Source organism: Mesoplodon densirostris, chromosome 1, assembly GCF_025265405.1.
Source record: "Mesoplodon densirostris isolate mMesDen1 chromosome 1, mMesDen1 primary haplotype, whole genome shotgun sequence".
In the NCBI taxonomy this organism is placed as follows: domain Eukaryota; kingdom Metazoa; phylum Chordata; class Mammalia; order Artiodactyla; family Ziphiidae; genus Mesoplodon; species Mesoplodon densirostris.
This window is the reverse complement of record NC_082661.1, coordinates 1650261-1675519: the sequence shown is the minus strand read 5'-3', so window position 1 is coordinate 1675519 and position 25259 is coordinate 1650261.

Below are 25259 nucleotides of genomic sequence, written 5' to 3'. Positions count from 1 at the left end.
TCCTCCAAATCTGTATTCTGTAAATGCAGCTTTTACAAAATGTATTAAATTTGAAGGGGAAAGCCAATAATTGCAATGTTTGAAGATTCAATTTAAATCCTAAAAGTGGTCAAGAGCATCCCCAGGGGAATCCAGGTGAGGAATTTGAGCACTGATGGAGTCTGAGTCTTCTGCATGTTTTCCATATTTAAACACAAAAAGCATCTTCCCCTTTTCTAAAGGTTTCCATGTGCCCGGATAGCCTGCAGTGATAATTCTGGGGAGAAGGGTGTGCGGGGAGCTTAAACTGGGCACTGGGGATGACTGCTGTGTTTATCTGAGGCTTTGCAGCCCCGATGTGCTGCGTTAACACATGTGTACTGCTCTCTGGGTATGTTCTAGGGGAGGGGGAGTTGGTATCAGCCACAGGGGGAATGGACTCCTTTTCCTTCTGAAATACTGAGTGTTTCTCAAGAACGCTCCCAGAACAGCTCATGGCTGTTGGTTTGCAGTTTTCTTTTTTTGTGATGTCTTTATCTGGCTTTGGTATCAGAGCAATCCTGGACCCATTAGGCAATAGACTGTAGAGAATTCAGGTTCTGCTCTTCCCTCCAGAGGGTTGTTGGTTTGGCTGCTTGTTTAGTGTCTTTCCAGGATGACTGTGGCATCTGTTTCGCTCAGAGCTGCAGCCAATGACATATTGTTTGTCTTGTTCTGGGTTATTTGGTGGTGGTTTCTTTTTCAGCCTAGCTTCCCAGGGGTCGCCCCTGCATCTGCATAGCTTATGGTCAACTAGTGACCGGTCAGCATCTGTGCTCAAAATCCTCGCCCAGTGAAGCTCCCACCTCTGCCAATGGGTTTGTCTCTGGGTTCGGGAGTGCATTCAAAAACCAAGTGATTTCAAGCCTGCTCCCCCTTTACAATCCATGGAGCCCTTGTGGATCTCCTCTGGGCTTCTCAGGGAGACCGGGGTTGGTGGAGAAGTCTGAACGTGTCTTTTCTGTGTCTCCCTGGTGAGTTTCTGGCTAGTCTGTGGCTGGGCCCAACAAGACTGGCCATCTCAGACGAGGGGGCAGCCGGCCATCCCAGTTCACTCACCATGGAGATTGTTACTGGTTTCAGACAACGCCAACGGGCTGGGAGTTTTTTGCCTTCTGGCCCAAATCGAGTAGCCCCTCCAGCCGTGAAGCTGTTAGTAATTCCGGGCCTGCCCTTACCTCTTAGAACTACCAGACAGACAGTCGTGCGGGGAGGGACAGGAGCAGGACCACCTTGGAGGACCACTGTTCCTACCCAGAGCTGCAGTGTCTCACGAATAAGTGCATCTCAGCGCATCAGGAGAGTTTGGTCAGCTCCCAGGGCAGAGAATGGCTGTTTTGATCTTTGTGTCTGGCTACGGTTCCTTCTGGGGAGAGGGTGTGAAGACCCCACACCAGAAGCCCCGTATCTGACCCCCGTTTCCACTTCACTTCCTGTCCCTCTGGCTGCGAGTCAGGACATCTGGGTTCATGTCTGTGCTCTGCTCTGGACCAGCTGCGTGGCTGCGGGCACGCAAAGTGCGCTTCCACTGATACACAAAGAAGAAGCCTGACGAGGGGCGTTTCTACGTTCACCCCCACCTCTAAAGTTCTATTACCTCAGAGAGCTAAAAATGCATGTTATCCATCAATGAAACTCAACTCGTGAAATAGTTCAGAATCACTCGGTTCTCACTCATGTTAGAACACATACCCTTTCTTCCAGATGAACGTTTGGACCCACATTTCTCTCTGCTTCTCTCTCAGAATAGTCATGAGTCTCCGTTGGGTGTGCAGCCCCTGCAGCATTTAGAGCACAGTTTAACGGATGCCGAGCAGAACGGCTTTTACCAAGAGTTATTAGAAAACCCCATATTTCTAAGATGCACCTCTAACTCCCGGGATCGCTGATTGAACTCTCCTGGACACACCTACACCTCGGTGGCTGCCCGTCTTTGCTGGGAAAGTGTCACTGCACCCATAACAACACATATGTCCTTGGTACCCAAGGGGCAGTGATTGTCTGTCTTTACATGGTGGCACTAGTTTTCGAGTTCTTATTCCAGTTTTTAACAATTGTATCTCCCTCTCCAGCCCACCAGCCCTCACACTCCACTCCCCTCTCCCCACTCCCCCCATCACTTCTTGCTCTGGCCGTGGTCTGTTTCTTCCATTTGTCACCAGGTCCATCCCTCCGCCACGTGCCCCCGCCCACTCACAATGGATGAATGCTAAGGAGTCATGATTTTGTGTTCACTTTGAAGTCACCGGGACATGGTGTGATTCAAAGGAAGTCCCTTAGTGTCACCTCCAACTACACTGTTTTCTGTCCCACTGAGGAATGATCTTAGTAATCATAGATTACTACAGTAAACTGACGATTGTTTGCATGAATAACTGAGCAATTTTTTAAAACTGGTTCCATGCAGCTCACTAATTATGGGTGCGGTCCATCAGGAGTGTTTAAAGCTGTCTTTTGTTATTCTATACGGCCTGTCTCTGTATCTATATTTCAACCTATCTGTTGCTCATTATATCACTGATTTCATTTAAATTTTATGCTTTTGTATTTTATGTCAAGTTTTTCTGCTGGAACATATGTGCATTGTGTTAAATCACCAGATGTTGTTTATTATAAACTATTAATTAGACCGACCGTGGTAAATACAAGATGGCTTAAGCTTATGACGGAAATAGAGCTATTTCTCTAAGAATTTTCTACTTTTATTTTTTTTCTAATTTTTGTTTCTCACTGTCCTGTGATTCAAATACCTTTATGAATTTAATTGTGCACACTCCTGATTTTTTTAAAAGAACTTTAAGAGGGTTTTTTTTTTCATGTTTAGAATAAGAGCAGTGAATGCCGATACCCTAGTCATGATAAAGCCCTAGTTTTGCAGGTAGGTCGCCATTGGGGGAAACTGGATAGAGAGATATGGACTCTCTCCATAGTATTTCTTACAACTGATGTACAGCTACAATTATCTAATAATGCAAAGTTTAATGAAGATATATGTTCAGGAGGGAAAAACCACAGCCAACGACCACTTAGGTTTTCCAATGCCTGATGCTCTTAGCACGATGGGCTGCAACAGAGGCACCTGGCTTTCCCTCATCTCCAGCTCTTACCCCTCAGGGTGGAGGTGGTCTCATCTCATCACCAAACACCCAGGAGGATTGGAGCTGGAGGCTGTCTGGGCTTGGGGAGGTGAGTCCACCTTCTCTAGGAGGCGCTGGTGGGAGAGATGCGAGACAAATGTGGATGGGGCCCTGGGCAGGGGGCTTGGATTAGGCACTGCTGGGCGTGGCTGGGGGGATCTCAGTGACCTGCAGGTTCTTCTGCACTACATGCTGTCACCCCACGAGCTCCCTCTGAAAACTTGTCCAGGAGGGGAGGGGAGATGCAGCTATGAGGCAGGAATCCCTGAAATCTATGGAACAGCAGCCGTTCGTTGCTCACGTCTTCCATGCACGAGGAGTCACTTTCCTTCAGAGCCTCCTCAGGGTGCTGCAGAAACACTTGGGAGAGGGAGTTGCTCCTGGGAGGAGACTCCACAGATGCCAGTGGAGGGACCCGTCTCAATCTCGTTTACAGTGCATCACCTGGGAGCATCCCTGGAGCTCCTGCCTCAGTGATCACCAGAAGGCCCTGTGAATTCTAATCCTAAAGCTACCTCGACCTCCGAGCGTCCCCTGCCTGCGCCCCCAGACAGCTTCTCCCTGTGCTCAGGTACCACACTCAGCTGCCCGCCCTTTGTTCCCTGAACTGCAGCTCGGGGGATTTTCTTACAACATAAATCAGACCAATAGCTTCTCGAGTCTCTTAAAATGAGAGTCCAACTCCTCCCCATAATCTAGGAGGCCCCGTGTGGCCCAGCCCAGCGCCCTGGCTCCGCCACCCACTGGCTCTTCCCAACTCAGAGTCTCTGCTCAAGGCAACCCCACCGCCGCCTGGGAGCCTGGTGGGTCCTGCCCCCCAAAGCCCTCTGCAAACCCGCTTCTCCAGCAGGCTTCTCCCACCCTGTCTGTATCAGCACCGTATTTGCTTTCTGTCCCACGATGTACAGCATGGGTTCGATTGTTTTGTCCGTCTCTCTTTCTCCATCTCCTCCCTGACCAGGTTGGAGCAGGAGCTCCCAGCACGGTATCCAGACAAAGCACTCATGGCTGTGGTGTGATTAACGTCAGGATCTGGGGGCAAAATGCAAGCATCCGCTCCGCTCTTTCTCAGGAGGAAACTAACTTACCTCTTCCACTTGACGTTGCGTTTTTGGTGCTCATCTCTTCTGACTCACACGGTTCCTGTTGCTCGGCCTTTTCCTTGTATTCTGCATATCGCCTGCATTCCCCTGTAGGACGCAGCCACCACTCACCCACCACTCCCACTGCAGGGTCATTTTGTGGTTTCCCCTTCCTTCTGTTGGAAACAGCCCCGCAGTGAACAGCCCCCGTCTGGAGTCCTGGAGACACGCGTAGACCCTCCTCGCGGTGGGAAAGAAACACAGACATATAAAGTGCAAGCGTCTTGACCAACCGGGCAAGTCTTCGCACCCCCAAGAGCTCTCGCATCTTCTTTAACATTTCACATCATCGATTGTAAATGTCTCCTTCTCTCAGGGTGTGAGATGGCGTCTCCTGGTTCACTGATACGGTTTCCAAGCCATGTTTTGTCTCTCTACCAGTCTAACCCAGTTGCTTCATAACTCTGTCTGTCTGTCTGTCTGGTTTTCCCATTGTTGGACATCCCTGCGCCTCTGACCGTGGACTCCGGCGGGGTGTGAACGCTCCAGCTCAGACCTGCCACCTGCCAGTGTGTGTCCCCACTTCCCCTGAGCCTCCATTTCTTCAAATGCAGGAAGAACGTTCTCCGTCTACAGTGAAAGGAGCTCATGCTTCACCGAAACGGACGCTCCCTCCTCCACAGGCAGGGCCGTCCTTAGGAGGGGTCGGCTCAGCCAGGGGACACACTTCCCTGTCCCCTTGCACCCAGGGAGCCCCGTCCCTGCCCCACCACTGCTGATCCAGCCTAGGAATGTGGGCGGAAATGGGGTGTCACCCCGTCTCTTCCCCCGTCTGTCAGCTGCAGTCAGGTGTCACCGAGGCCAAAGCAGGGCACAGGCAGGGCTGAGAGGGCCCAGGTCCCAGGGCCCCCACGAGAAGGAGAGCTGCCCCCCTGCTGGGAACCACCCGCGTCTTTCATGAGCATGAGAGAAATGTCTGGGGTGTTGAGCCACTTGACCCCAAGAACTGTTTGTACAGCAGCTCGCGTCGCCTGAATCAGCGCTCGTCATGGGTATCACCCAGGGAAACACACGGAAGGCGGGACCAGACTGGAGCTTGTAGCAGCTCCAGCTGATCCTAGAACCATCGGTGTGAACTCAGAAATCTTTGCTCAACGAGCTACCTATTATTTCTGAAAATTGTTAGCTTTGGTAAAAAAAAAAAAAATGCCAATGAGGACATCATATTTGTTCAAACAAAAGGATAAAAGGTAATTTTCAGATTCAGCAATGGGATAGAATAGCTATGGATGGAGCAACCATGGCCCATCTGACCCAGGAGCATTGGGTTTGCAGGTAAATGGGTGGGTTGGCTCCCAGCCGTCCTCAAGACCCCAGAGTAAGTGGGAGGAGGGGGGAAGGGGCTGTGCTTACTTAAAGTTCTCCTTCTCTCTGAGCTTCCACTGACATAAAACTTTGAAGTCTTGGAGTTTTATGAGTATTTGGTCATCTCTGTACTGTGTCTAAAAATAAATAATAGCAATACTCCTTTATTGCATCTTACCTTTTACAAAGGATTTTATTCCGTGGGGTGGCGATACCAGGTATTGATTGAAGGTAGAGCATGAAATAGCAAATTCCACAGATTGTTTCCTCCCTCTTTTGGTCTTTGTTAGGATTTCATGTATTTAGCAGCATTTCATAAGCAAACAAATTCAAAATGTTGAGTACACCAGAGGACCTTGGGCAGAAACAGCAGCGCCATTACTGAAGCCCTGCTCTGGTTTATCACCACCCCCCTTTGCACACACATAGACACACACACACAGACACAGACACACACACACAGACACACACACACACAGATACACACAGACACAGACACACACACAGACACACACACACAGACACACACACACACACACACCCCTGTGGAGGGATCTCCTCCCCACCCAGGCTCTACCGCGTCCTCATCCTTAGAACCAGGGTCAGAGCTCTAGCTGGTTAGCACGGAAGGGGAAGTGGACTGGGACAGCCTGCAGCCCCTGCTGCCCCGCTGGTGGCAAACCCTGCACTGAGACACCTCGCCACGACGGGAGGCGGGGGCACCGCGAAGATGGGCCAGACAGGAAGGCCCGCAGCATTATCTAGTGTCTCAGAATGCACGTGTTCTTTCCCCATGAAGGCGTAGGCCCGCCTACGTTTGAAATGAGCTTGAAGAACAAAGATTCGGGTTGCATTTAAGAGGGAGGAGGGAGTCACCTTTCCGTCCTTAGCTTAGAGGCTCCCACACGTTCTCTGAAGACTCTCTTCACGCATAATACAGGGTAAGTGTCAAAATAATTTTTTCCAAAGACAATACACTACTCCGGGACATGGGCAAGGGCTGAAGACACCAGATTGGTTGGCATAAGGCACAGCCCTGTGCTCGTGGACAGAAGACTGTGTCAGAAACTTGTGACGGAGGCTAAGGTGTGGCTGGGACCAGAGCACAGCCAGGCGCTTGATGCTTTCCGTGCACGAAGATAGTCAGTGCCCTGGAGCGCTGTGAGGAATAAACACTAAGCATCTACCGCTGCAGTAACCACAGCTTAGGGAGATTCACCGTTTGCCTAACGGTGCTGAACTTGGAGGTGATGTGACAGGGTGGGGTGAGGTGCAAGCCCCGGCCTGCCTGCTGCTCAGGACCAGGGCCACACACCAGCCATGCTGATGCCCGGAAGCATGCTCCCCGGGGAGCCAGGGAACTCCAGAACTAGAGGGCACATCTGATCGGGGGCCCAAGAAAGACTTTATTCAGGGAGGAAGTGTGGTTCTTGAAAGATAAGTCTGATTTCATAGACTGTCCCGGGCGGAGAGAGCAGCCTATGAACTGTCACTGCTGGGAATGGTGTCCTAGGGTACACACCTTTGTCAAGCCCCTCCGGCGGGCCTGGGCTGCCTCTGTGGCTGGATTTTGACCAGCAGACTGCCAAGGAAGAGAACTGTGCCAGGTCCAAGCCAGAGCCATGGGAAGGCCTGGCAACCTCCACCTTGCTCTCTTGAAGACCAGGGAAGAGGCCCTCAGGAAGCCCACCCACCCTGACCCACCCTGCTGGGGGGCCACCTGTTGAGGTGACTTGGAGAAACCAAGAGGGAGAGACCCTGAGACCACGTGGAGAGAGAGGGGAGCCCAGCATCCCCCGCCCCCACTGGGTGCAGAGCCAGCCGAGTGATAAGCATCAGAGGCAAAGGCCCCAACAGCAGTGTGGTGAGCCAGTAAATGGGCAACACTGCTGAGGTATCTCAGTGGTCTAGGCCGGGCGCCATGCTGACACATGGCAATCAGGTCACACGTGGACAGTGACCCCGTGTAGGTGGTCAGACAAAGGATGCAGCATGGAGATGAGGCTGAGACCAACAGGAAGGCTGTGCCAGAGGCCAAGGAGAGAGGGGCTCGTCTCTGGACAGACCACAGATGCAGGAAATCTTCTTCCCACTGGAAGCATCAGCAGAAGAGTGCCTGTCCATCTGCCCCAGTGGCTTCAATAGTCCTGTCCCAAATACACAATGACCGTCCATTCCAAGAGGTGCCCCAGGGTAAGGGCTCAGGTGTGGTGGAGCCCAGGGCCATGTGGCTCAGCCAGTCAACTCAGGAAGTTTCACCTCGTACCCTGGGTGAGCCTGACACTCTGAGGCTGCTGGCGTGGGGGCCACTCGTCTCCCCTCTCCTGGCCCTTACCTGGAATGCAGGGAGCAGGACCTGGGCTTGGGGAGGGACAGGCTGGGGACAGCTGAACGACAGCAGTGAGGAGGGTCCCAGTGTCCAGTGTCCTGAACGTGCACCAGACTGTCTCCACATTCTCCTTGTCTCCAACAGAAGGACAGGAAGAACCAAACGCATCCTGATGGTCCCCAGGTTCAAGGAATGCTCAGCAGGGCTATACCTGATGAGCGGGGCACAGAGTTCACTGGCCGTGTGGGCTTCACTGGGTCATCAGCGATCTCCAAGGGCCCTTCTGGACCCCACCAGCCAACTACACCATACAACCCCCCCCCCCAGCACACAGTCAGCAGTTCTGTTTTAAAGGCACTCTTTGAGAGAGGAGGGCTGGATCCAAAGTACTGAGCTTTCTCCAGCAGGAAATAAAGGGGAACATCTGAGAAATTCTGAAATGACAAATGCACCCAAACATGGGTGGGTCACGAAGGGAGCTTGTGTTCAAGAGGCCACAGCAGGGTGAAGGCCAGTCCTTGGAGACTTCGGCTTCCATGGTGGATGCTTGAGCCAGGACAGACTTCTCAGAGCCCCTTCTCAGTGTCAGAGGGTGAGGGAAGATGGGAATCCTTCCTGGGAATCCTCTCCAGCTTCTGGAAGGATGAAGGATGGAGCCTGTCCGTGCCCATGAGAGGCGCTTGATCTCCACGGGCGTTAAAACTAAGCACTGAAATTCTCTCTTCCTCCCTTCCCTACCTGCCTGGGGCCGTCCTCTGTGTGGGAAGCATCAGGACAGTGTTTGGGCGCCCACGTGGCATGTCCTGCTTTCTCAGTGTTGGTGCAAAGTGTGGCATCACAAAGCCGTCCTGCTGGGGTTCTTGCTTAACTGTGCTACTTCCTGCAGAATGCCTCTGCATCCAGACCCCAGCAGCAGCATCTGTACCGGCCAGCTGGAGAAGTTAAACAGATAATTACCTCAGCATGTAATGTGGGGAGCGAGTTATTAAGGCCCTGATTAATTGTCTTAAAGGATATGCGGAGTGACATTGAAACCACACCAGAGCAAGTCTGCCAGAAACCTGGACTATGAACAGTCCTCCAGCACGTCGGTCACCGTTCCTGACGGCAGCCCTTCACGTGGAATCTTGGAGACGTCTCAGCGAAGGCCCAGATTCCCCTTGCCCGGGAGTGTTTGGTCCAGTCGCATGGCATGGAGACGGTTCACACAGCACTTCTGGGGCTGGGCTGGCAGAGCCGGGAGCAGGTGAGAACTGACCCCACGTGAGAGAATCCACTGTGCTCTTACCTCGTTTCTGGCCTGTGGATTCTACCTCCCCTTGAAACGCAGGGTTTTATTATTATTTCCACAGGAACATGACTCGTCCCGGTGAGCTCACAGCCTTTCTAAGCCGTGTTTTTCTCCCATGAGCCACTGAACTACGTGCAATGGCCCATTGAAGTGAGGGCGCATGTGGCACCCCGCAGAGGAGCCTGCCTGGACCGTGACCACAGCCCCACCTGCTGTGTGACTTTGGGCACAACGCTCAACCTCTCTGGGCCTTCAATGCCTCACTGACAACGCCCCTCTTAGGCTGCACACAGGGCAGAGGGGGAGACACGTGGACACTTGCAGCTGCCAAGCCATGGTGGGGGGAGGGCTGAGGATGCTTCCCCTCCCCTCTCTCCCTCCCATCACCACCTGCACCCAGAACCACAGGACACACCCAGGTAACACGTGAATTCTGAATCTTTTCAATATTTAATCATCCCCCTCCAGCCAGGTTCACTGGGGACCCGGGTGGGCATGATGCGGGCCTCCAGCCACCCTCCGTGACTTTACACCTGTTTCCTCCGTCCACGTGGAACTGGGCTCAGGGTCACCTTCCACTGGCAGCCACGGCGCCTTCCAGAGTGGATGAGCCCCTGGATCCCAGGGAACAAGGGGTTGCAGGGAAGTACCCCGTCTCCCCGCGATACACGTCCTCGGGTCCCTCGGGCCAGCCAGACCCCACCGCCCTCTCTGCAGGCCTGGCGCTTCTCCTGAGAGCCACTGGGTGTTCCCTCAGTACCCAGCACAACTTTGGGAAGTTTTCGTCCGTAAGAAAAACCTCACAACACACTGTCTAAACGACGAGATAAATGAAATTCCGTGACCTCAGGTGGGGCTGTAAGTTCGGGGGGGCAGTGTTCACTCAGTAACCCAGAGCAGCCGCATGCTACCCTCCCGGGAGGAGCTTCCCAAACATGCACTCATAATCCCGGCCCTTTCTGCCGTCCTCGCAGGTGCTTTGATGGATAAGTGGTGCTGATCTGATGGTCCGATGGCCGTGTCCTCACTGGAGATGGTCCTTAGTGCATCACCCCCCATCACGTGACCCTTGTTGTTGGTGCTCAACTCAGACCCTCAGTGAGTCTCTGCGGGCCTTGGAACAAGCAACGAGGCTGCGCGGCCTCACCCAAGCCACTCAGCCCCCACGCCTGGGGTTCCACTCGGAAAAAGGGAAGATGACCTGCTGATCCCGTGGGGTGTGGTGAGGCTCAAGCCAGTGATTCCCGCATGGAAGGATGAAGGGAGCGAGTGAGATGGCTGCAACATCTGCGTGTCACCCACTGTGACAGGTGAGTGTTTGAGGGTCAGGTAGCTGTCCAAGGGCACGTGGCTGCTGACGGGCCAGGCTGGGGTTTGAATTTGGGTCTGTCTGGATCCAGGTTCTGGGCTTTTCCACTGGGCTTTTCAACCTCCTTTTAATGACAGGCCATTCTTAAATCCACCATTCAACCTGTCTGTTGGACAGGTTGTAGGGGACAAAAGCTTCCCCTGGAGACCAGGCGGTGCCCGGGTGCCCAGGGAAGGGCACGTGATTACAGCAGTTTGACGTCCAGAATAATGGTGGTGTGGTCCTTATTGTGTGTGTGTGTGGTGAGGGGGGTTTTGTCTTTAATATAGTTTTTTTCATCCGCTGAGCCTTTTACAACCCAACGTGATTTTTTTTTTTTTTTGTGGTACACGGGCCTCTCACCGTTGTGGCCTCTCCCGTTGCGGAGCACAGGCTCTGGACACGCAGGCTCGGCGGCCATGGCTCACGGGCCCAGCTGCTCCACGGCACATGGGATCTTCCCGGACCGGGGCACGAATCCGTGTCCCCTGCATTGGCAGGTGGACTCTCAACCACTGTGCCACCAGGGAAGCCCCCAACGTGATTCTTGCCCAACAAGTGGGGCTGATCCAAGATGCTGAATCGCAGAGACTGCCGGGAATAGCAAGTGCCTGCAGCAAAGTGAGTGGGTCCTTCAGGGCCTCCCTCACATCTGCAGCGCCCAGGCTCATTCATTATTAACTGCGCTGTGTCCTAAATAAATCATGGGATCAGACTTCACTTAAACGCTGCTTGTCACACATTCTGCTCATCCGATCGGATAAATGGTTTCAGCACTGAGGAAAAAAGAGGGTGTCTTTCAAGCGCAATTATAACCTGGTAACTACACAAAATTAACACAGCCCACCCGTAACCAGCGCAAGGCCCCCGCTCTCCCCATTAACCGCTAACGCCACGGTAATCGCCAGGAAGGGAATAATGGGCCCATGATTAATAAGGTGATTAAAAAGGACTCTTCTTAATAAACATAATCTCTTACCTTTTAGTGTCTGTCTGTGACTATTGAAAACTGCCAGGAAGATTATTGTTAAACATTCAGCAAAGAGATCTGCTTTGCCAATAGTTAAATGACAGTGAAATGACACTAATTACAATAAATTGCACACATGAGAATAAATGTTGTCCTTTTGCTCATAAGTTCAAAACCCCTGTCTAGCTGTGGGCTTGTGTCTGCTCAGCAAGCTCCATCCACACTCTTTCACGTTTCCCAGAGGTCCCGGAGCCGGTGTCTGGGTCTAGAACCCGGTAAATGGGGAATCTATACGATTGATTGTACTTTACATGTTTTCATTTCTAACGTGTTCTCTGCCACCTACAGGAGAACAGTCACAAAAGGTGAGGAATGAAGCCCTCACCCTGGGTCCTTCCTGCGGGTGAACCTTCTGTTTCCCCTCCCTCCTTGCCCCGCCTCTGCTACAAGCAGTTTGCAGGAGCTGGATGTGTCCCTGCAAAGTGACCCCTTCATGAGGGAACGTGGGCTCCCAGACTGAGCAAAGCATCCCATCCTTGGCCGGCCACCCTGGGACGGGTCCTCTGCCAGCTGGTAAGTGGTGGGGAGTCCCCTGTGGGGTGGAGTGGGGCGAGGCCTCTGCAGCCTCGGACGTCCCCGGAGAGGAGCCCCAGGCTGCCGAGCGACCCCAGGGAGGGAAGCGTGCCTCCCCACGGCTGTGTGACCAAACGCAGGCCCGCCCAAGCTCTGGCCCTGGGAGCGTGAGAGCAGGAGCCACAAATCCGCCCCTTGCTTTTCCTGAAGCTTCTCCTCTGCCCTCTAATTAGGGCGCTCCACGGTTCTCAGAATGTGGTCACCTCTGTAAAGAATGGGTAGAAAATGGTTCTGAAGAAACTAGCGGCAGGAGGGAAATAAAGACGCAGATGTAGAGAATGGACTTAAGGACACGGGGAGGGGGGAGGGTAAGCTGGGACGAAGTGAGAGAGTGGTATGGACATATACACACTGTCAAATGTAAAATAGCTAGCTAGTGGGAAGCAGCCGCATAGCACAGGGAGATCAGCTCGGTGCTTTGTGACCACCTAGAGGGGTGGGATAGGGACGGTGGGAGGGAGGGAGATGCAAGAGGGAGGAGATATGGGAACGTATGTATACGTATAACTGATTCACTTTGTTATACAGCAGAAACTAACACACCATTGTAATGCAGTTATACTCCAATAAAGATGTTAAAAAAATAAACAAATAAAGCCCTCCAGATAGGAAGGAAGACAGGGTGGAAGGGAGGGAAAAGGGAGAGGAAATTTTGACTCTCAGGTCTTGGGGGAGGGTCTGGACTTCTCTCCCGAGTTCTCGTGATTTTGAGAGCCTCGGTCTCAGCTCCTGGAATGTTCTCCTCCCTGACGGTCCCGACACAGTGACTGTGACCACATGATGTCTTCCAGCACCTGATTCAGGACTGACAGATGCTAAGACCACACTGACTGCACGAGTGTCCCGGGGCTTTGACCCGAGGAGAGTGAACGGCTGCACTCCCTCCTCGGCCCCCAGCGCGTGGCTGAGCCGCGGCCCCTCTGGGCGCACCCCGTCCTCTACCGCCTGCTCCGGACCAGGACCTCGTACTGCAAGGGATGGAGGGGTTGCTGGGAGGTTTGCTGTGTTTTTAAATGTTCTCAAAGTTAAGTTAGGAAAGAAAGTTAAATTAGGAGCCAAATTGAGTCAGAAAAAGGAATAAAAAGAATGGTCTCATGTAACCTCTGTAGGACCTTTTCCTGATGAGATGCCGATGCTATTGGAATGGATGGAAATGTCTCCCTCTCTTTGAAGGGTTATGACAGTGACTTTTGCTCTCAAAAAAAAATTTTTTTTAATTAGAAACTTAAACACTGTGGCTTTCAGGACTTTGTTTACTTTTTAAAATGTGTCTTTCACGCCTCCCTGATTCACGGCCCTCTCTGGAGGCCAGCGCCGTCATTCCGGAAGTGAATCCAGTACCCGGATGGAGCCATCAGCTTCCCAAAGCCGAACGCATTCCCAGACAGACAGACCAAAGCGCCAGAAAGTGAGCTGCTCTGCACACCAGCCTAACGGCCACATTCTGCTAAGTGTGCAGCTGTCAATAGTGATATTATTGGAAACTGAGCTGGGACGATCCATGTTAGATGGACGCTGCTCCCCACCCGCAGGTCTGGGTCTGAAATGAGGAACTTTATTCAAAGTTAGGCAAAATCGTGTGCTCCAATCTAATGGAAAATGTGCTTGTCTGCGTGACACGTGGAAGAGGAGGATGCGGAGAAGGGAGACGGGGCCTCAAAGCCAGGTGACGTGGGGGGAATTATTCTGGTTTCCTAATCCTTAATAAACAGTCTAATGCCTTAAAAGCTCCTCAAACCACCACACGATCCCCTTTCCTGAGCTACAAACAATGTTCTGCTTTTTCCTCCCAAGTTCCAGGCTGTAGGATGGTGTCTGCACTCACAGCCCTCAACCCACCACGCGGCTGAAATACCACCGTGGAAATGTCAGCGCTTCGGGGAGTGCGTTATTTCCCTTAAATTGGGCTGATGAGAAAGATGCTGTCGTTTTCCTTGCTTAGGGAGTGCTCATTTGCATATTTCTCCAATTTCACGTAACCATGAGCCGGGTTTTGTGTTTGACTTACATCCTTTAACGGGAACAGAGCAGTCCTCAGCAGCCCGGGGCCAGTTGCTCACTGACTGATGTGCTTCTCTGCCTGCTGGCAACGAGCTACCCCCTTAAACCTAAGGGCTCACGGATGTGATGTGGTCTAAGCACCAGTGGTTGGAGCGCTGTCCAGATCGGGGAGCGGCTCTGGGTGATAGTGTGGCAGTGCAGGTAACCAGGATCTGGGGATAAGAGCCAAGCTCTCCTTCTGCACTAATCAAACCAACATTGTTTGCTGTTGATTTCGGGCACCGCCCTTGCAGGAGAGAACACCGGAGACAACCAAGAACTCGGCAGCCTCATGACCCCTTAGTGTGAGGGGCTGCCGTCTCCCTCTTTAGAAGCTAAGCACCAGGATTGGTGGGAAGGGACACTCTGGCCACCCTGGCACTGGCAATAGGATCTTTACTGTTCCTGTAGGATCTTCTAAGAGAAAGACACTGTCTCAGATGCTGAAACTGGTCAAGTTGAGAGCTAGAATAGGCAGCGGGAGAGAGAGAAAGAATCTATCCATCACTGACTTTACGTAAAGAGGAAAGCGTTACAGTGGATGGGATTTACATGGGTGAAGACAGGATAGCTCGCACAGGAGTGCAGGAGGCAGAATGGAGATCCCCTCAGCAGTTCAGAAGCACAAAAGCTTCCGTTATTTTGAAGTTTCTTCTTCGTCATTGTTCTGCGTTTTTAAGCCGCGATACGGCTCTGAGGTTGAGCTTGGACCACGTGGTACATACGCAGGCTCACTAGGTCTGAACACGTCTGCTCTGTTTCCTCAGCCTCGGAAGCAGGACTTTTCTTGTACGGGACTTCGGACACCTGTGTCTTGCCCCGTGTAACAGGTATTATGAAGAAACGTCCATACAGAGTGAAGTAAGTCAGAAAGAGAAAGACAAATACCGTATGCTAACACATATATATGGGATTTAAGAAAAAATTAAAATGTCATGAAGAACCTAGGGGTAAGACAGGAATAAAGACACAGACCTACTAGAGACTGGACTTGAGGATATGGGGAGGGGGAAGGGTAAGCTATGACAAAGCGAGAGAGTGGCATGGACATATATACACTACCAAACGTAAAATAACTAGCTAGTGGGAAGCAGCCGCATAGCACAGGGAGATCAGCTTGGTGCTTTGTGACCACCTAGAGGGGTGGGATAGGAAGGGAGGGAGACGCAAGAGGGAAGAGATATGGGGACATATGTATATGTACAACTGATTCACTTTGTTATAAAGCAGAAACTAACACACCATTGTAAAGCAATTAGACTCCAATAAAGATGTAAAAAAAAATGAGGTTAAACTTGGATCTGTTTGTTCACAGACAAGAAATCCTTAGAATATAACATTTGATTTTCATGATATGTCCATGACCACATGGAGAAAATACACCATTTAACTTTGTGAAACCTGGCATTCGAAGACCCATTTTGGGGACAAGTCAATAGGTAAAATGGGTTTTAAATGATTCTAACAATTTGGGGATATGTAGGCTCAACAGAGAAGTTAATGGAACATGAGAGGTAGTGACTGAAGTTCAATTACAGGGGAACTGGGAGCTTTATGTTTTTTGTAAGGTCATGGCATTTTGTTGAGATACAGGCAACCAATTAAAAATGTACAACTCCAAATAAAAGGAGGGTGTATGATTAAGTGGGAATTTAATCCAGGGACAAATATACTGAGTACATTTTAGGGAAGATGGTAGCTAAATAAAGGAAACATTTTATTGTGATGATTCTAGTCCCCTAGAAGCATCCATAAGCGAGCGATGCAGTGGACAATGCCCGGAAGACATCACCATATTTGCAGTTTATATTTCTCAGCACCCACTGAAATAGAGAATGAGAGCAGCAGTCTCCTGATCAGGAGGGTCGAGAAGAGGTAGAAATAAGAAAGCAGTAAGATAGTACCTTCTATTTGAGTTTACTTGGGTAGAGTGAGGGAGAGACGGGGAGGGTGTTGTATAGAGAAGCCAGCAAACAGGACCCCTCGGGAGGGGACCAGAGAAATAAATACCCTGACTGCTTCTCCTTCCCTTGGATCTCCCTTTGGCTGAAACCAACAAGAAGCCACTGACTTGCTCCATTCAGATCAGCCTCCCGGACCACAGGGCAGGAAGGAGAGGGGAACATCGCAGCTGGAGAGCCACAGTGAGGAATCCAATAAAGAGAATGTCCACAGCTGCATGATTTATAACAGCCGAAAGGTAGCAACAGCCCAAATGCTCATCAACTATGAATAAATAGACAAAACGTGGTCTCTCCGTACAACGGGATATTATTCAGGCAAAGAAGGAAGGAAGAACTGACACCTGCTACAGTGCGGATGAACGCTGAAGATGTGATGCTAAGTGAAAGAAACCCACAAAAGACCACATACTGTAGGATCCCTTTTATATGAAATGTCCAGAAGAGGGAAATGCTATAGAGACAGAAAGTAGATTAGTGGTTGCCTAGGCTGGGGGAGAGGGGTGATAGAAGGATTGGGGGTGATGACCAAGGGGTGTAGGTTTCTTTTTAGAGTAAAGAAAATGATCTAAAATTAACGATGGTGATGTTTGCACATATTTGTGATTGTACATTTAAATTCTTTGTATGGCATGAAAATTATGTAAATAAAGTTTTTACAAAAGAAAAATATGTGTGTTTATGTGTGTGTAATTCTTTAAAATAGGGCAATTGTGGTATGGGGAAAGAATGGGATAATTATACCAAAATATGTCTCTACCGTTGCTACATTTGAATATTAAATTTAGGGCTGAGTTTGTTGAGAGTCATTCTTCCTGTCTGATTCAAGGGAAAATGCCATGTCACAGGGGAAGTATCACTGTTCCTGTGCTAAATACTAACTTGCATCGCGAGTTGCGTACCGGGTGCTGTCGGTCAGTGAGGACAGCTTTATGAAAGAGACTGCAGGGCATCTCCTCAGCTGACCTCTGCTTGTTGTGCAGGGACCCCATGGCAGGAAGCCAGCCCCAACTTCATTTCTGGGGACGGCTGGGCCACCCGCCCCACGTGCGTGGGCTTCCCATGCTGGTCTGCATGGCCCAGCTTGTATCTGCAGGTGAAAGGCCCTCCGTGTGGGGCTGACCCTCAGCTGATGCGCCCATGGAGTTTTGGGGCTCAGGACACCGGGGAAAGAAGGGTTTCTGGGCCTGAAGACAGGCCTGGGCATGTGGGAGTGCCAGTGGGGACCATGCCTGTGCCTCTCCACCCACAAGCCAAGGACTTGTGTCCCATGTGACCCAGGAGATTTTACCTGGACATATTGTGTGAATTCCCTTTTATTCCCAGCCCCATGGTGGAAATTCATGACAATTTTCAGGGGAAGAGAGTAGAGGGAGAGCAGCCACTTCTGAGAACTGCCTCGCATACGATACTGTTGCTGCACAGATTTTATCTAACTTAAAAAAAGGAAAAAGAAAAAGAATGACAGTACTTTGTATGAACATTTGGAAATTACATAATAACGACAGCCAGGATGAATTGAGTGCCTGCCAGGGGCTGTCCTGAGCCCTCACAAATGGCTTCTTGCATTTATCACAACGGCCCATGTGAGTTGTACTCATGTTACCCCAATTTATAGATGAGAGGACTGAGGCTGGAAGAGGTGAAGAGTGGGGACCTGAGTCTCAGCCTCCAGGGCACGTGGATTCCCCAATCCTCTGAGCTGACCTGTTACTCCAGACTCATTTCCGTGTTTCTTAGAAGCCTGTCTCCAGTTGCCTTGGGTCCCGATGTTTTCTCCGAATCTCATCTATTGCTTCAAGATTCTGAGTGCTGTGTTAGGTGGTCATGCTAACAATAAATTAGATTTGGGATCCAAAGATATCCTCAAGTTCCTTGTGACAAAATCCTCCTTGGGGGTTCTTGTGATGGTACGCATAACCACAGGACACATTGCCAAAGCAAATTCATCTCTAGAATGGGCAACTTGGAAGCCTGGTCTCTCTTCTTCATCTCTGCTCCTGGAAGGACACCGCACTCCAGCCATTGTGTTTGGTGAAGCCCAGCCAGGCTCGACTTCCAGCATCAAACACACCCTGGCGATGTGGCTGGGTGCCCACCTGTGCCTGGGCTCTGGGTGCTATTGAAACATCATAACCCAACGATCCGGGTACTATCTCTGAAGAAACAACAATGTTGCTTTAAGTAAGAGAGAGGCTGGAACTATGAAACACTTAATAAAATACAAATGGGATCAGGACCATTTGTGCTGCAGGTTGGGAGCATGATTAATGAAAATGACTGGCTTAATATGCCCGGCGATGAATAGCCATCGTGCAGCCTGGTCTTTTATTACGTCCCTAGCAGCAGGCAATTAATAGTGGTTCAGCCCCAACTTGTCCTTTCAAACATTTCAGACACAAATAATAGAAGATTTCCAATTAGAAGGGATAATCTCCCTTCAGAAGCAAAGTTGTAAGCACAGTGAATAATTTTAGAAGCTTTGGGGGTATAAAGATTCTTTTCTATCTCCCCATAAGCAGTAAGTCGGCGGCTTTGGTTAACAATTTAAAAATAGAAGACGGATGCACAGAGATGTTGTGAGACATAGTCCTTTGTCCATGTTTTTTTTTTTTATCATTACTGCTTTTCCAGAATGTTGTCATTACATAAAGCATTATTTCAATTAGTTTTCTGCAAACCCCCAAGTCATATTCAATAAGTTTTTACTGATTTAGAAAATAGAAACATGACAACAGGGGGAAAAAAACATGGTTACTGAGAAAAATAGCAAATACCCTCAGGCTTGGTGATGCTTAAAACTGTATTTGAAGACTTTGTTTATCTACTTGCCATTTAGACTGAGGATATGTATTGATTAATTATGAGGGTGGCACAAGTATTAGGACTATTATCTGATCCAACCTGGACTTGCAGAGATTTATTTAATAAATATGTCTGGAGAGAGTAATTGGCTGTTTACTCCTAGCACTCATTCAAAATTAATATATTTGAAATTTCTGACCCATTAACCAAGATGGTTCCTCATTTCTATCCTCCACAGAGAATTTGATAGTCCTAGACACAATATGAGCATAAAACTGGACTCAAAAGAAATTCTGGAACACAGAGCTTGTATGAATAGATCTTAGGTGCATTTCCCAAACCTCTGGTAATTTCTGTGATGGTATCAACTGAGAGAAAGAAGATTTCTGGCTAAAAGCAATGTGGAGAAAAGAGCCTCATTTTCTGCACAGAATTTCATTATTTGCACCCAAAGGCTGCTCGGTTTTGTATATACCTCTGCAGAAATACTCCCTAGTGGGGCTTTTTCCAGTTGGTATCAAGCTCATTGCTAAGCAGGCTGTGGTCTCCTAGATTAATAATAACAGGACATGTTCTCCTGTCCAGACCATTATTAGTTTGAATAATATTCAAGATTATATCGGTGATCTAAATAGGTCTTTATAAAAGGTTCACTTGGTTCCCTTGGCAATAAGTTCTGAGGAGCTCTGGGGAATGGGAGCGTGTCTGGGGAGGGGTCACGAAAGGATTAGTAACGAGAGGGGCAGCAGAGGTGGAGCTGTCCCACACGTGGTGCTGTTTCCTTCATGAAATTCTCACCATAACCTGTGAGTTAAGTTCCATTCTGAATCCCCTTTTACCGAGATAACCGAGGCCACAGCCATTGTCCAGGGTCACAAAGCAAGTGACTGCAGAGCTGAGACTGGACTCATTTGGAGTTGGTGCTTTGTCCAAAACAATTACGGGTTTAGTCCCCGATGTGCAGGGTGCGTGCCCCAAGGCTGGGCTGTGTGCCGGGTGTTCATTATCTCCTGCAGTCCGCCAAGGACCCTGGGCTGCCTTTGCTTTCACGATGCCCATCACATGGAGGAGGAGATGGAGGGTCAGAGAGAGGGGAGCAACTCAGCAGCAGTGAACAGACGGAAAGCGAGGAGCCCAGATTCTGGGCAGCTGTGCCTGTTCCAAGCTAAGTCCAGCCATAGGCCTGGGCCCAGAAGCAAGGTTTCGCTTGGGGAAGATGATCGAAGCTGCAGAGACACAACAGAGGTTCTGGAAAAGGCCCATGGTGTGCAGTCCTAGGCAGAGGGACCCTCGGGGTGGGGGGGGGCAGCAGGACTGTGGAGGGAGCGTTCCAGCACCATGGACAGCTGCCTTGGGCCCAGAGGAGATGGAGGTGCAGCCTGAGGTGATGTTTTCTGCAGCTCTGTGGGCAGCTGGGGGCGAGAGGGCACGTCCAGATCCTCAGCATCATGCCTAAAGATGCTTTGTTCTCTAAAGCCTCATCCAGGCGATGTCACTGCCCTCAATGATCCTAAAACAGGCGTTTTGGAAAGTGTTTCATATGCCCCTGCTAGACGTTGAGGCTCAGACCCAACTGCTCATCAGCTTCTGTGTCTCAGACTCTCAGTGTCCAGATGACATGAACCATCTGGGCCTCATTTCTTGGGGACCACACTTTGGCATTTCTTCAGAATATTGCTGTGGTCCCAAAAGATAATGTAATATGGTAGGGTTTTTTTGGATGCTCTCAAAACTTGGGCATTCAAATTGACAAGTTCAGAGAAGGGTTTCTCCCACTTTTGTATGAATTGAAGCTTCTTTATGGGAACCAGAAATCTCTATTTGCAGAAAATCACTGTTTCTGCCCTGTGGTGTAATGGGGGAGAGGGGTGAGGCCTTTGGATTTTCTGATGGAATCATAGCCCAGGAATCCTGAGGAACTGGAAATGTGTCTGTCATGGTCTCCAGATCAGTGGCCCAGGTGTCCCCTGCTGATTCTTTCTGTTCTATTTGTCATGACTTGTGAATTTATGAGATATCTAATTTCACAGACTGAAATGTCTGGTCATCAAGATGATTTACAGACTTAGCCAAGAGTCAATAAAACATTCTTGTATGAAGGCAAGCAAAAGGATTCTTAAAGTGCATTTTCTCTAAATGAAAATATGCACTAACTGGGTGCTGGCTCCCGGGGCAGAATGCTGGGCCAGCCCTGACCTGTGCACTGGAATCTCTGGGTGGAGCTGAAATCAGATGAGAAGGGAAGCAAGGTGGTCCAGCAGGGCCATCAGAGAGGCCCTCTGAGGAGGGGGTGTTTATACCTCAACCTGCTGGACGAGATGGAGCCACCTGAGACAAGAGTGGGAGCAGCGGAAATGCAAGTACAAAGGCCAGAGCAGAAAGAGTCATGTGAGTTCCAGAAGCAGAAAGGCTGCTGACCTGCTGGAGCCTCATGGACAAGGAAGGGGGCATAGGAGAGCTATCTAGGCCACGTCAGTGGCTTAGAGTCATTGTAAGACCAACAGGAAGATGACACAGAATGCCTTACGTGGTTATAACTCTCCTTCTGCTGGCTTTATGGAGCCTGCACTCCTGAGAGGGCATCAGATCCCCTTAAGCTCCTCCTCAAACCCCTTGGGCTCTTCTGTCCTCTGGTCCATCCCTCACTAGGCAGGCAGCTTCCAGAGCTCCATCCTCACCTGGGAGCACTCTGCACTTCCTGACTCTGCAGAGTCGCCCTGTCATGGTCAGATACGAAAGTCACAGGACCACCTGGCACCCATCCACACAGGACCCAGAGTGTGGGGCAATTAACACAGCACAGGGCACAGACATGGCCAGTGGGGACCTCCCAGTGCTGCCTCCTCCCTGCCCCAGAGATGACTCTAAATGCAGTTTCCATGGCAACTTGGACGGTGGGCTGGAGGATCAAGGGTCAGCTTCTCCTAGCAGGATTCAGCTTAACATCCCATCCAGGTTCTCCCTCCATCTCCGCCTCATTCCCCTTGGTCCTCACCCCTGTTCTCCACAAGTGTCCCCCTAACAAAGTGACACGTGGATCTGGTCTCTGGGAATACAGGAGAAGGCAGATGGCAGAATGGAAGTAGTGGGCTGCCCATCAGGCTAATGAGAGCGGCCTGAGGACGTGCCATGGCAGCAAAGACTAGACCCTCCGCAGCCCCCATCCCTGCCTGCCCATCCACTCAGCTCCTCCCATTTTCAGTGCCTTTGTACATTTCCCTCTGTCTCGCTTCCCCCACCCCCAACCCATGTGAAACTTGGCTAATGCCTGGTAATTCTGCAGATTTCAGCTGCACTGGGATTTCTCCAGGGAGGCTCTCCCTGATCCTTCAAGTTGAGTTGTGTCCTTCCCCCATTTTTCCTTTTACCACTTCTGCCTTCTTCGCACAGACCACGATTTGCAATTAAACACTGATGTATGTGTTTACATGGTCGAGGTCTGTCTCTCCAGCTGGCATCTCTGAGGTCTCCAAGGGGAGAGCCCTGCCTATTGCCTCACCATTACAGAGCGGGGCAGGGGGGGCACACTGAAAATCCTGGGTGATCCAAGGATGGAATAGGCCAGCAGTCAGCATAATCCCATCCTACAGTTGGCCTGTGGCCCTGCTCAAGATCTGAGCATTGTCTAGAAATTAGATTAGATGCATCAGCTCCAGCTCATTTTTGGAGAGTTTCATACAGTATCTGATGGCTGTCATTTGCTTTCGTGAAACCAATCTTAAATCTGGTTGGAAAACAGAGCCAACCTTTCTCCTAAAAGTTCAGAGCAACCAGATTCATAAACAGAAACTATTAACTCTCAGGCTGGTGGTTGGAAGAATCTCATGGCCATTTAAGTGCTGGGTTGTCTGAGCTTAATTTTAAAGGCACAGAGCATTGAGTGCTCATATTCCCCAAGGCAAGATATTTATCCTTTCACAGACAGCTGGTTTCCAGTGGAGCCTGGACCAAGGTAGAAATTGCTTCCAAAGTGCCCTTAGAGCTTCTTTAAATCCTCCTCCCTGGTGAGGAGGAATATGTCTAATCCAGGCACAAATGAAGCCTGGGGGTTCTATGGCATTCCCTGGGCAGCCCTTCCCATACCCGCTGGGTCAGGGCACAGGTGGTATATGGGGTCCCCTGGGCAGCCCTTCCTGCACCCACTGGGTCAGGGCACAGGTGGTGTGTGGTGTTTCCTGGGCAGCCCTTTCTGCACATGATGGGTCAGGGCACGGTTTCTCTTCAGCTTCTCTATACCTACTTTGCCAGCCTCCTGCACTCTCCTCTGTTTTCATGCACATATCACTGTATGGAAGTATGAAGGTTCCCACAGGCACAAATGCCATCATATGTACCCACGGGCACACAACAATGCCCCATTCAAAATATAATGTTCTCAGTGATTTTTCAGCCCTCTTAGAATAAAAGCAAAAAATGGAGGAAAATTCAGGATGCTGGATCTACTTTCTTTGTCTCTCTCTCCCTTTCCTTCTCTGTCTTCTCTTTACCTTCCCTTCCTTGTCTTCTCTTCACCTTCCCTTCCCTTCTTAAATCCTAAACGTACATATAACTCTTTGAGCAACAGTGATATCATGATGATTTCCAAGAGTGGCTGCATCTCACAAACTCTGTGCTCCTAACTTTCCAAAGCAACTGCATATTGAAAGCCCTCAACCTTTGATTACTAATCTGTTGCTAAAAGGAAATAGATTACCAACATGAACTAAGATAATTGCCTGAAATAGAAGTTCAGAGAGGAATGCAAGGAAATTTTCATTCCCTATTGAGTCTGCCTACATTTTGAACTAAAAAAAAATGACTGAGTTCAAATTCAGGGTAAGATTTTAAAACAGTTCAATTATCTCTTCAATTATCTTTCATTTAAGGTACATATCCACCCATCAGTCCTGGTCAGGCTTGAAAATACAGAAATTATACCTTATAAGCCAATTAATGGCCTCATAATTCTGCTAGAAGTAGGAATCAAATCTTACATAAAAGTCTATTCATGTGAGCCTTTAAGCATCGGCCTTAAGGAAGGAGATGTAGTTTGAAATTTCACCTTGTAAATTCTGACAAGGTGAGTGTGATTCTTGGAATTTCAACACACTTAGTGCATCTGTGTGTGTTTATTTGTGTGTGTACGTGTGTGTAAACCGTGTATCCCAGAGGGGGCCAGGTGCTTGGAATGAGCTCTTATTAAAGCCAGGCAGAGGGATGGTGTGTGTCTGAGTATGTGCGTTCCTTACTGCTTTGGCCCTGGAAGCTTGAATAGCATGAAGGAGTAAACTGGTAGAATGTTCATGAAGAAAACAAAGGTCTGAGAGTTGGACAAGGACACCAGGCAGGAGAGGTAGGGATAATCCAGGTGAGAGATCGTGGTCGTCTGGACCAGGGCAGGAGCAGCAAGGAATGAGAGCATGGACAGGTTTGAGAGACATTTAGGAGTAGAATTTGCAGGACTTTGATTGGGCACAGGGGGGATGAGGAGGGTGGGATGAATGAAAAATAACTCCTACATTTTCAACTTGGGTGCTCGTATGAGTTGTGGGTGGTGTTTCTAGAAATGATGTTGGTGAGAAAACTGTTATGTGCTTCCTCTGCCATCACCATTACGGGATAATTAATAAGCTTTTTATTAGCAACTCTGCTATAAGAGGCTGTATTGTCCTCTGACATGAAATATGCCAGAGAGTTAAATCTCCTTAGACCCGCCTCAGGACCACGTCCTCTGTGAAGCCTCCCCTGCTTTCCCTCCACCACTCCCACCTCCCCAAATATATTAAATATATTCTCCACTCTGCAGTCCAGTGAACCTTCCAAAACACACCTGCCCTGCAAGTTTTCCTCCTTAACACATTTAACAGGGCTTACATCTGTTTCCCATTTCTGCATCCTCTGCGTGTGCCATATGATGGGGGCCCAGAGAAGGTATGAATGAAAATGACTGAAGTCATTTACTGTTTTCTGCCAGACTCTTAGGCTTCCCTCAGCATCACTGGGAGAAGTGAACTACAACCTTCTACTTGGAGCATGGTTATTTGAGACTTTATTCTCCTGTGCATTGCAAGCCTGCTGACAGCAGAACCTTGCCTGTGGTCACTATGTCCAGCCTGGCACACATGGTAGGTTCTAGGGGGACTTTGGGGTGAATGAGCACTCTAAGGTGGGGATATCAGTGAATCTGCCAGTGTGGTGACTAAAGAGAACTCTCTTCCTGCCTGGTTCACTGGAGCTGGTGACCTAATAGTCCCACCTGGGGAGAAGCCCCAGGCCCAAAGGAGAACCTCCAAGAACACAG